The sequence below is a fragment of the Zonotrichia albicollis genome, chromosome 33, assembly GCF_047830755.1.
Source record: "Zonotrichia albicollis isolate bZonAlb1 chromosome 33, bZonAlb1.hap1, whole genome shotgun sequence".
NCBI classification, from domain to species: domain Eukaryota; kingdom Metazoa; phylum Chordata; class Aves; order Passeriformes; family Passerellidae; genus Zonotrichia; species Zonotrichia albicollis.
Window position 1 is genome coordinate 5,549,492 of NC_133851.1, and position 10,995 is coordinate 5,560,486.

Below are 10,995 nucleotides of genomic sequence, written 5' to 3' on the forward strand. Positions count from 1 at the left end.
ACTTTCAAACTGATAGAAAACAGTACTTTACCGCTTTCCTACCTTTTCCAAACACATGAACATTCGATTGGAAGGTGTTTTGGACATCTTTCTTTTTCTTCGTGCAAAACACTCTGCAGACTTCTCTGCAACATGTACAACACCATGGGAGATGTTTTCAGCCCTGACCCAGATTCTCCTTGCCAGACATAGTGGAAAAACTTTTTGCGAGGTTGGAGAGGACAAGAAACGCTAAAGACGAAAGTATGGAGTTTTCCGTAGCTAAGAATGCATGAAAGCAAAAGACTGCCCTCTTCAAAAATGGCAATTAGGAGGCCTCGGAAAAGTACAAATCAGCCAGCCTCTTTTTTATCCCCATGAAGTTGATGGGGCAGCTATTCCTGAAAGCCTTGCCTGGCATATGAAGGAGGACAAAGCAATGTACTCGGCGTGGATTTTCCTGGGGAATTTCATGCTGAACAACTTTTTCAACACCTCTGATGAATCAACTTGACTGGTAGATGAAGGGAATATTGTCTGCGTGGCCTTCAGGGAGGTTTTTACATTTATCTACATGGCTGCACACATACATACGGGAAGCAATAATGCAAAAGGGAGGGAACCAGTGTCTTTTAAGTGATGCTGAGTGAAAAGACAAGAGGCAGTGGGCACACACTGAAATACAGGAGATTGCCTATGAACATCACCAAATGATGTTTTACTGTGAGGGTGACTGAACCGCGGCACAGACTGCCCAGAAAGCTTCTGAAGCCTGGATCTTAGAAGACATTAAAAGTACACCCAGATAGAATCCCGGGCAAGAGGCTCTAGGTATCCTGCTTTAACAGGGGGGTTGGGCCTGGTGAGCCCCACTGAGCCCTACCACTCTCATTCATTCTGTGTAGTGAATTCTCTTCGAGATGCATTTCAAGCAATGGCATGACAAAGTTCTGTGCAGACAGAGATCCAAATGGACATGGGATCCATGTTCCTTAAGCAGTGTTCAAGAAGAATGTAAAACTCTGGGACAAGTGTCTCTTCCCTAACTGAATCCCTTTCATGGGAAAATTCCCAGCTATAGAAAGATCTTCTGATACGCATGCTTAGGACTGACACTGGCTGAGGAAATTTCCCCCTATGTGCATCTAAGACCAGTTAGGATCATCACCCAAGACTTGTCAACATAGTCACAGAATGTCTATTGTAAAGAAGTGACAACTTCCATCAGAATGGCAAATATTGGTCCACAAAATGGATTAATGAATGGGAATTAATGACTTGGGTTAAAAAGAAAAATAAAGAGTTGGTCTTTATTTAATAATTTCGTTGCAATATTGATATGGGAAGAAAAAGACCTCAATCCTGGACTTTCTCAACTCTAAGAAAGATTTTAAAAATTTCTTCTAGAAATCTATTATTATGACGAGACTATTCAAACAATTTTAGTCGGTAAAAAAGTCCCAGATTTGTCTAGTTTTGTTTCCAGGGAAAAGGGCTGTGGTTTGTGTTTCCGGGCCTGGGGCTGGGAGTGGCCGGCTGGCTCCTGAAAATCCTCGATACGCAGGGTGGTTCCCAGATAAAAGGTGGCACCAGTGCCAAGTCGTGATGGTTTGATAATACAGAGTAGCTCCTACAATCTGCCAGCAAGAAGCGGGGCGGCTGAATTTTGTTTCCAGGGAATGGGGTGGTGGTTTCTGTTTGGGGGCCTGTGGCAGGCAGTGGCAGGCTGGCTCCTTAAAATCCACGATACGCAAGATGCTTCCAAAAGAAAGGTGGCACAAGTGCCGAGTCGGGCTGGTTTGATAGAGCCAAGTGTCTCCTGCAATCTGCCAGCCAGAAGCGGGGTGGGTGAGTTTTGTTTGCCAGGGAAAAGGGCCATGGTTTGTTTTCCGGGGCCTGTGGCCAAGAATGGCCGGATGGCTCCTTAAAAATCCACGCCGCGCCGGATGGTTCCCAGACCCAAGGGGGCACCAGTGCCGAGACAGGCTGGTTTGATAGAGCCAAGTGGCTCCTGCAATCTGCCAGCCAGAAGATGGGCAGGTCAGTTTTACTTCCAGGGAAAAGGGCCGTAGTCTGTGTTCGGGGGCCTGTGGCTGGGAGTGGCCGGCTGCCTCCTGAAAATCCACGATACGCAGGATGGTTCCCAGATGAAAGGTGGCACCAGTGCCGAGTCGGGCTGGTTTGATAGAGCCAAGTGGCCCCTGCAATCGGCCAGCCAGAAGCGGGGCGGGTCAGTTTTGTTTGCCAGGGAAAAGGGCCGTGATTTGTGCTGGGTGCCTGTGGCTGGGAGTGGCCGGCTGGCTCCTGAAAATCCACGATACCCAAGATGCTTCCCAAAAGAAAGGTGGCACCAGTGCCAAGTCGGGCTGGTTTGATAGAGCCAAGTGGCTCCTGTAATCTGCCAGCCAGAAGATGGGCGGGTGAGATTTTTTGCCAGGGAAAAGGGCCGTGGTTTGTGTTGGGGGCCTGTGGCTGGGAGTGGCCGGCTGGCGGCTTAAAATCCAGGCCGCGCTGGATGGTTCCCAGACCCAAGGGGGAACCAGTGCCGAGTCGGGTTGGTTTGATAGTACCAAGTGGCTCCTGCAATCTGCCAGCCAGAAGATGGGCAGGTCAGTTTTACTTCCAGGGAAAAGGGCCGGTAGTTTGAGTTTGGGGGCCTGAGGCTGGGAGTGGCCGGCTGGCGGCTTAAAATCCACGCCGCGCAGGACGTTTCCAAGACCCAAGTTGGAACCACTGCCAAGTCGGGCTGGTTTGATAGAGCCAAGTGGCTCCTGCAATCTGACAGCCAGAAGCGGGGCGGGTGAGTTTTGTTTGCCAGGGAAAAGGGCCGTGGTTTGTGTTGGGGGCCTGTGGCTGGGAGTGGCCGGATGGCTCCTGAAAATCGACGATACGCAGGATGGCTCCCAAATGAAAAATTGCATCACTGCCAAGTCGGGCTGGTTTGATAGTACCATGTGGCTCCTGCAATCTGCCAGCCAGAAGATGGGCAGGTCAGTTTTACTTCCAGAGAAAAGGGCCATAGATTTGTTTGGGGGCCTGTGGCTGGGAGTGGCCATCTGGCTCCTGAAAATCCACGATACGCAGGATGGTTCCCAGATGAAAGGTGGCACCAGTGCCAAGTCGGGCCGGCTTGATAGTACCAAGTGGCTCCTGCAATCTGCCAGCCAGAAGGCGGGCCGCTGAGATTTTCTTCCAGGGAAAATGGTCGTGGTATATGTTTGGGGCCCTGTGGCTGAGAGTGGCCGGCTAGCTCCTGAAAATCCACGACACGCAGGATGGTTCCCAGATGAAATTTGGAACCAGTGCCGAGTCAGGCTGCTTTGATAGAGCCAAGTGGCTCCTGCATTCTGCCAGCCAGGAGTGGGGCGGGTCAGTTTGCTTACCAGGTTAAAGGGCCGTGGTTTGTGTTTGGGGGCCTGTGGCTTGGAATGGCCGGCTGGCTCCTGAAAATCCCCGATATACAGGATGGTTCCCAGATGAAAGGTGGCACCAGTGCCGAGTCGGGCTGGTTTGATAGAATCAAGTGGCTCCTGCAATCTGCCAGCCAGAAGCGGGGTGGGTGAGTTTTGTTTGCCAGGGAAAAGTGCCGTGGTTTGTTTTCGGGGCCTGTGGCTGGGAGTGGCCGGCTGGCTCCTGAAAATCCACGATACGCAAGATGCTTCCCAAATGAAAAATGGCACCAGTGCCAAGTCGGGATGGTTTGATAGAGCCAAGTGGCTCCTGCAATCTGCCAGCCAGAAGATGGGCAGGTCAGTTTTACTTCCAGGGAAAAGGGCCGTAGTTTGTGTTTGGGGACCTGTGGCTGGGAATGGCCGGCTGGCTCCTTTAAATCCACGCTGCGCAGGATGGTTCCCAGACCCAAGGTGGCACCAGTGCCGAGTTGGGCTGGTTTGATAGAGCCATGTGGCTCCTGCAATCTGCCAGCCAGAAGGTGGGCAGGTCAGTTTTACTTCCAGGGAAAAGGGCCGTGGTATATGTTTGGGGGCCTGTGGCTGGGAATGGCCGGCTGGCTTCTGAAAATCCATGATACCAGGATGGTTCCCAGATGAAAGGTGGCACCAGTGCCGAGTCGTGCTGGTTTGATAGAGCCAAGTGGCTCCTGCAATCTGCCAGCCAGAAGCTGGGCGGGTCAGTTTTGTTTGCCAGGGAAAAGGGCCGTGGTTTGTGTTGGGGGCCTGTGGCTGGGAGTGGCCGGCTGGCTCCTGAAAATCCACGATACGCAGGATGGTTCCCAGACCCATGGGGGCACCAGTGCCAAGTCGGGCTGGTTTGATAGAGCCAAGTGGCTCCTGCAATCTGCCAGCCAGAAGTTGGGCAGGTCAGTTTTACTTCCAGAGAAAAGGGCCATAGATTTGTTTGGGGGCCTGTGGCTGGGAGTGGCCATCTGGCTCCTGAAAATCCACGATACGCAGGATGGTTCCCAGATGAAAGTTGGCACCAGTGCCAAGTCGGGCCGGCTTGATAGTACCGAGTAGCTCCTGCAATCTGCCAGCCAGAAGGCGGGCCGCTGAGATTTTCTTCCAGGGAAAAGGGCCGTGGTATATATTTGGGGCCCTGTGGCTGGGAGTGGCCGGCTGGCTCCTGAAAATCCACGACACGCAGGATGGTTCCCAGATGAAATTTGGAACCAGTGCCGAGTCAGGCTGCTTTGATAGAGCCAAGTGGCTCCTGCATTCTGCCAGCCAGGAGTGGGGCGGGTCAGTTTGTTTACCAGGTTAAATGGCCGTGGTTTGTGTTTGGGGGCCTGTGGCTTGGAATGGCCGGCTGGCTCCTTAAAATGCACGCCGCGCATGATGGTTCCCAGACGAAAGGGGGCACCAGTGCCGAGTTGGGCTGGTTTGATAGAGCCAAGTTGCTCCTGCAATCTGCCAGCCAGAAGATGGGCAGGTCAATTTTACTTCCAGGGAAAAGGGCCGTAGTTTTTGTTTGGGGGCCTGTGGCTGGGAGTGGCCGGCTGGCTCCAGAAAATCCACGATACGCAGGATGGTTCCCAAATTAAAAGTGGCACCAGTGCCAAGTCGGGCTGGTTTGATAGAGCCAAGTAGATCTTGCAATCTGACAGCCAGAGGATGGCCAGGTCTGTTTTAATTCCAGGGAAAAGGGCCGTAGTTTGTGTTTGGGGGCCTGTGGCTTGGAATGGCCGGCTGGCTCCTTAAAATCCACGCCGCGCATGATGGTTCCCAGATGAAAGGTGGCACCAGTGCCGAGTTGGGCTGGTTTGATAGAGCCATGTGGCTCCTGCAATCTGCCAGCCAGAAGATGGGCAGGTCAGATTTACTTCCAGCGAAAAGGGCCGTAGTTTGTGTTTGGGGGCCTGTGGCTTGGAGTGGCCGGCTGGCTCCTGAAAATCCCCAAAACACAGGATGGTTCCCAGATGAAAGGTGGCACCAGTGCTGAGTCGGGCTGGTTTGATAGAGCCAAGTGGCTCCTGCAATCTGCCATCCAGAAGATGGACAGGTCAGTTTTACTTCCGGGGAAAGGGGTAGGTATTTTGTGTTTGGGGGCCTGAGGCAGGGAGTGGCCGGCTGGCTCCTGAAAATGCACGATATTCAGGATGATGGCCAGACCCAAGGTGGCACCACTGCCTAGTCGGGCTGGTTTGATAGAGCCATGTGGCTCCTGCAATCTGCCAGCCAGAAGATGGGCAGGTCAGTTTTACTTCCAGGGAAAAGGGCCGTAGTTTGTGTTTGGGGACCTGTGGCTGGGAGTGGCCGCCTGGCTCCTGAAAATCCCCAATACACAGGATGGTTCCCAGATGAAAGGTGGCACCAGTGCCGAGTCGGGCTGGTTTGATAGAATCAAGTGGCTCCTGCAATCTGCCAGCCAGAAGCGGGGTGGGTGAGTTTTGTTTGCCAGGGAAAAGTGCCGTGGATTGTTTTCGGGGCCTGTGGCTGGGTCCTGAAAATCCACTATACGCAAGCAGCTTCCCAAATGAAAAATGGCACCAGTGCCATGTCGGGATGGTGTGATAGAGCCAAGTGGCTCCTGCAATCTGTCAGCCAGAAGATGGGCTGGTCTGTTTTACTTCCAGGGAAAAGGGCCGTAGTTTGTGTTTGGGGACCTGTGGCTGGGAATGGCCGGCTGGCTCCTTTAAATCCACGCCGCGCATGATGGTTCCCAGATGAAAGGTGGCACCAGTGCCGAGTTGGGCTGGTTTGATAGAGCCAAGTGTCTCCTGCAATCTGCCAGCCAGAAGCCGGGTGTGTGAGTTTTGTTTGCCAGGGAAAAGGGCCGTGGTTTGTGTTGGGGGCCTGTGGCTGGGAGTGGCCGGCTGGCTCCTGAAAATCCACGATACGCAGGATGGTTCCCAGACCCAAGGGGGCACCAGTGCCAAGTCGGGCTGGTTTGATAGAGCCAAGTGGCTCCTGCAATCTGCCAGCCAGAAGATGGGCAGGTCAGTTTTACTTCCAGGGAAAGGGGACGTAGTTTGTGTTTGGGGACCTGTGGCTGGGAGTGGCCGGCTGGCTCCTGAAAATCCACGATACGCAGGATGGTTCCCAAATTAAAAGTGGCACCAGTGCCAAGTCGGGCTGGTTTGATAGAGCCAAGTAGATCTTGCAATCTGACAGCCAGAAGATGGCCAGGTCTGTTTTAATTCCAGGGAAAAGGGCCGTAGTTTGTGTTTGGGGGCCTGTGGCTTGGAATGGCCGGCTGGCTCCTTAAAGTCCACGCCGCGCATGATGGTTCCCAGATGAAAGGTGGCACCAGTGCCGAGTTGGGCTGGTTTGATAGAGCCATGTGGCTCCTGCAATCTGCCAGCCAGAAGATGGGCAGGTCAGATTTACTTCCAGCGAAAAGGGCCGTAGTTTGTGTTTGGGGGCCTGTGGCTTGGAGTGGCCGGCTGGCTCCTGAAAATCCCCAAAACACAGGATGGTTCCCAGATGAAAGGTGGCACCAGTGCTGAGTCGGGCTGGTTTGATAGAGCCAAGTGGCTCCTGCAATCTGCCATCCAGAACATGGACAGGTCAGTTTTACTTCCGGGGAAAGGGGTAGGTATTTTGTGTTTGGGGGCCTGAGGCAGGGAGTGGCCGGCTGGCTCCTGAAAATCCACGATACGCAGGATGGTTCCCAAATGAAAAATGGCACCAGTGCCAAGTCGGGCTGGTTTGATAGTACCAAGTTGCTCCTGCAATCTGCCAGCCAGAAGATGGGCAGGTCAATTTTTCATCCAGGGAAAAAGGCCGTAGTTTTTGTTGGGGGCCTTTGGCTGGGAATGTCCGGCTGGCTCCTTATAATCCACGCCGCGCATGATGGTTCCCAGACCAAAGGTGGCACCTGTGCCGAGTTGGGCTGGTTTGATAGAGCCATGTGGCTCCTGCAATCTGCCAGCCAGAAGATGGGCAGGTAATTTTACTTCCAGGGAAAAGGGCGGTAGTATGTGTTTGGGGGCCTGTGGCTGGGAGTGGCCGGCTGGCTCCTGAAAATCCCCAATACACAGGATGGTTCCCAGATGAAAGGTGGCACCAGTGCTGAGTCGGGCTGGTTTGATAGAGCCAAGTGGCTCCTGCACTCTGCCAGCCATAAGCGGGGTGGGTGAGTTTTGTTTGCCAGGGAAAAGGCCGTGGTTTGTTTTCGGGGGCCTGTGGCTGGGAATGGCCACCTGGCTCCTGAAAATCCACGCCGCGCAGGATTGTTCCCAGACCCACGGTGTCACCAGTGCCGAGTCGGGCTGGTTTGATAGAGCCAAGTGGCTCCTGCAATCTGCCAGCCAGAAGATGGGCAGGTCAGTTTTACTTCCAGGGAAAAGGGCCGTAGTTTGTGTTTGGGGGCCTGTGGCTGGGTGTGGCCGGCTGGCTCCTGAAAATCCACGCCGCGCATGATGGTTCCCAGACCCAAGGTGGCACCAGTGCCGAGTTGAGCTGGTTTGATAGAGCCATGTGGCTCCTGCAATCTGCCAGCCAGAAGCGGGGTGGATGACTTTTGTTTGCCAGGGAAAAAGGCCGTGGTATTTTTTCCGGGGCCTGTGGCTTGGAATGGCCGGCTGGTTCCTTAAAATCCATGCCGCGCAGGATGGATCCCAGATGAAAGGTGGCACCAGTGCCGAGTCGGGCTGTTTTGATAGAGCCAAGTGGCTCCTGCAATCTGCCAGCCAGAAGATGGGCAGGTCAGTTTTACTTCCGGGGAAGAGGGCCGGTAGATGGTGTTTGGGGGCCTGAGGCTGGGAGTGGCCGGCTGGCGGCTTAAAATCCCCAAAACACAGGATGGTTCCCAGATGAAAGGTGGCACCAGTTCTGAGTCGGGCTGGTTTGATAGAGCCATGTGGCTCCTGCAATCTGTCAGCCAGAAGATGGGCAGGTCAGTTTTACTTCCAGGGAAAAGGGCCGTAGTTTTTGTTTGGGGGCCTGTGGCTGGGAGTGGCCGGCTGGCTCCTGAAAATCCACGGTACGCATGATGATTCCCAGACTCAAGAGGGCACAAGTGCCAAATCGAGCTGGTTTGATAGAGCCAAGTGGCTCCTGCATTCTGCCAGCCAGAAGATGGACAGGTCAGTTTTACTTCCAGGGAAAAGGACCATAGCTTTTTTTTTGGGGCCTGTGGCTGGGAATTGCCGGCTGGCTCCTGAAAATCCACGATACGCAGGATGGTTCCCAGAGGAAAGTGGCACCAGTGCCGAGTCAGGCTGGTTTGATAGAGCCAAGTGGCTCCTGCACTCTGCCAGCCAGAAGCGGGGTGTGTGAATTTTGTTTGCCAGGGAAAGGGCTGTGGTTTTTTTTCAGGGGCCTTTGGATCGGAATGACCGGCTGCCTCCTTGAAAGCCACGCTGCGCAGGATGGTTCCCAGATGCAAGGGGGCACCAGTGCCGAGTCGGGCTGGTTTGATAGAGCCAAGTGGCTCCTGGCATCTGCCAGCCAGAAGATGGGCAGATCAGTTTTACTTCCAGGGAAAGGGGCCGTAGTTTGTATTTGGGGGCGTGTGGCTGGGAGTGGCCGGGTGGCTCCTTAAAATCCACGATACGCAAGATGCCTCCCAAATGAAAAATGGCATCAGTCCCAAGTCGGGCTGGTTTGATAGTACCGAGTGGCTCCTGCACTCTGCCAGCCAGAAGATGGGCAGGTCAGTTTTACTTCCAGGGAAAAGGGCCGTTGTTTGTGTTTAGGGGCCTGTGGCTGGGAGTGGCCGGCTGGCTCCTGAAAATCCACGATACGCAGGATGGTTCCCAGACCCAAGGGGGCACCAGTGCCAAGTCGGGCTGGTTTGATAGAGCCAAGTGGCTCCTGCATTCTGCCAGTTAGAAGATGGACAGGTCAGTTTTACTTCCAGGGAAAAGGACCATAGATTTTTTTGGGGTCTGTGGCCTGGAATGGCCAGCAGGCTATTGAAAATCCATGATACGCAGGATGGTTCACAGATGAAAGGTGGCACCAGTGCCGAGTCGGGCTGGTTTGACAGAGCCAAGTGTCTCCTGCAATCTGCCAGCCAGAAGATGGGCAGGTCAGTTTTACTTCCAGGTAAATGGGTCGTAGTTTTTGTTCGGGGGCCTGTGGCTGGGAGTGTCCGGCTGGCTCCTCAAAATCCACGATACGCAGGGTGATTCCCAGACCAAAGGGGCACCAGTGCGAGTCGGGATGGTTTGATAGAGCCAAGTGTCTACTGCAATCTGCCAGCCAGGAGCGGGGCGGGTCAGTTTTGTTTCCAGGGAAATGGGATGTGGTTTCTGTTGGGGGCCTGTGGCTGCGAGTGGCTGGCTGGCTCCTGAAAATCCACGATACGAAGTATGATTCCCAGACCAAAGAGGCAACAGTGCCAAGTCGGGATGGTTTGATAGAGCCATGTGGCTCCTGCAATCTGCTAGCCACACGATGGGCAGGTCAGTTTTACTTCCAGGGAAAAGGGCCGTGGTATGTGTTTGGGGACCTGTGGCTGGGAGTGGCCGGCTGGCTCCTGAAAATCCACGCCGCGCAGGATGGTTCCCAGACCCAAGGTGGCACCAGTGCCGAGTCGGGCTGGTTTGATAGAGCCAAGTGGCTCCTGCATTCTGCCAGCCAGAAGATGGGCAGGTCAGTTTTACTTCCAGGGAAAAGGGCCGTAGTTTGTGTTTGGGGGCCTGTGGCTGGGAGTGGCCGGCTGGCTCCTGAAAACCCATGCCGCGCTGGATGGTTCCCAAATGAAAAAAATGGCACGAGTGCCAAGTCGGGCTGGTGTGAGAGTACCGCGTGGCTCCTGCAATCTGACAGCCAGAAGATGGGCATGTCTGTTTTACTTCCAGGGAAAAGGGCCGTAGTTTGTGTTCCGGGGCCTGTGGCTGGGAATGGCCGGCTGGCTCCTTAAAATCCACGCCGCGCATGATGGTTCCCAGACCCAAGGTGGCACCAGTGCCGAGTTGGGCTGGTGTGATAGAGCCATGTGGCTCCTGCAATCTGTCAGCCAGAAGCGGGGTCGCTGAGTTTTGTTTGCCAGGGAAAAAGGCCGTGGTTTTTTATCCGGGGCCTGTGGCCATGAATGGCCGGCTGGTTCCTTAAAATCCACGCCGCGCAGGATGGTTCCCAGATGAAAGGTGGCACCAGTGCCGAGTCGGGCTGTTTTGATAGAGCCAAGTGGCTCCTGCAATCTGCCAGCCAGATGATGGGCAGGTCTGTTTTACTTCCAGGAAAAAGGGCCGTAGTTTGTTTTTGGGGACCTGTGGCTGGCTGTGGCCGGCTGGCTCCTGAAAATCCACGATACTCAGGATGATTGCCAGACCCAAGTTGGCACCACTGCCAAGTCGGGCTGGTTTGATAGAGCCATGTGGCTCCTGCAATCTGCCAGCCAGAAGATGGGCAGGTCAGTTTTACTTCCAGGGAAAAGTGCCGTAGTTTGTGTTTGGGGCCCTGTGGTTGAGAGTGGCTGCCTGGCTCCTGAAAATCCACGATACGCAGGATGGTTCCCAGACCCAAGGGGGCACCAGTGCCAAATCGGGCTGGTTTGATAGAGCCAAGTGGCTCCTGCATTCTGCTAGCCAGAAGATGGACAGGTCAGTTTTACTTCCAGGGAAAAGGACCATAGCTTTTTTGGGGACTGTGGCCTGGAATGGCCGGC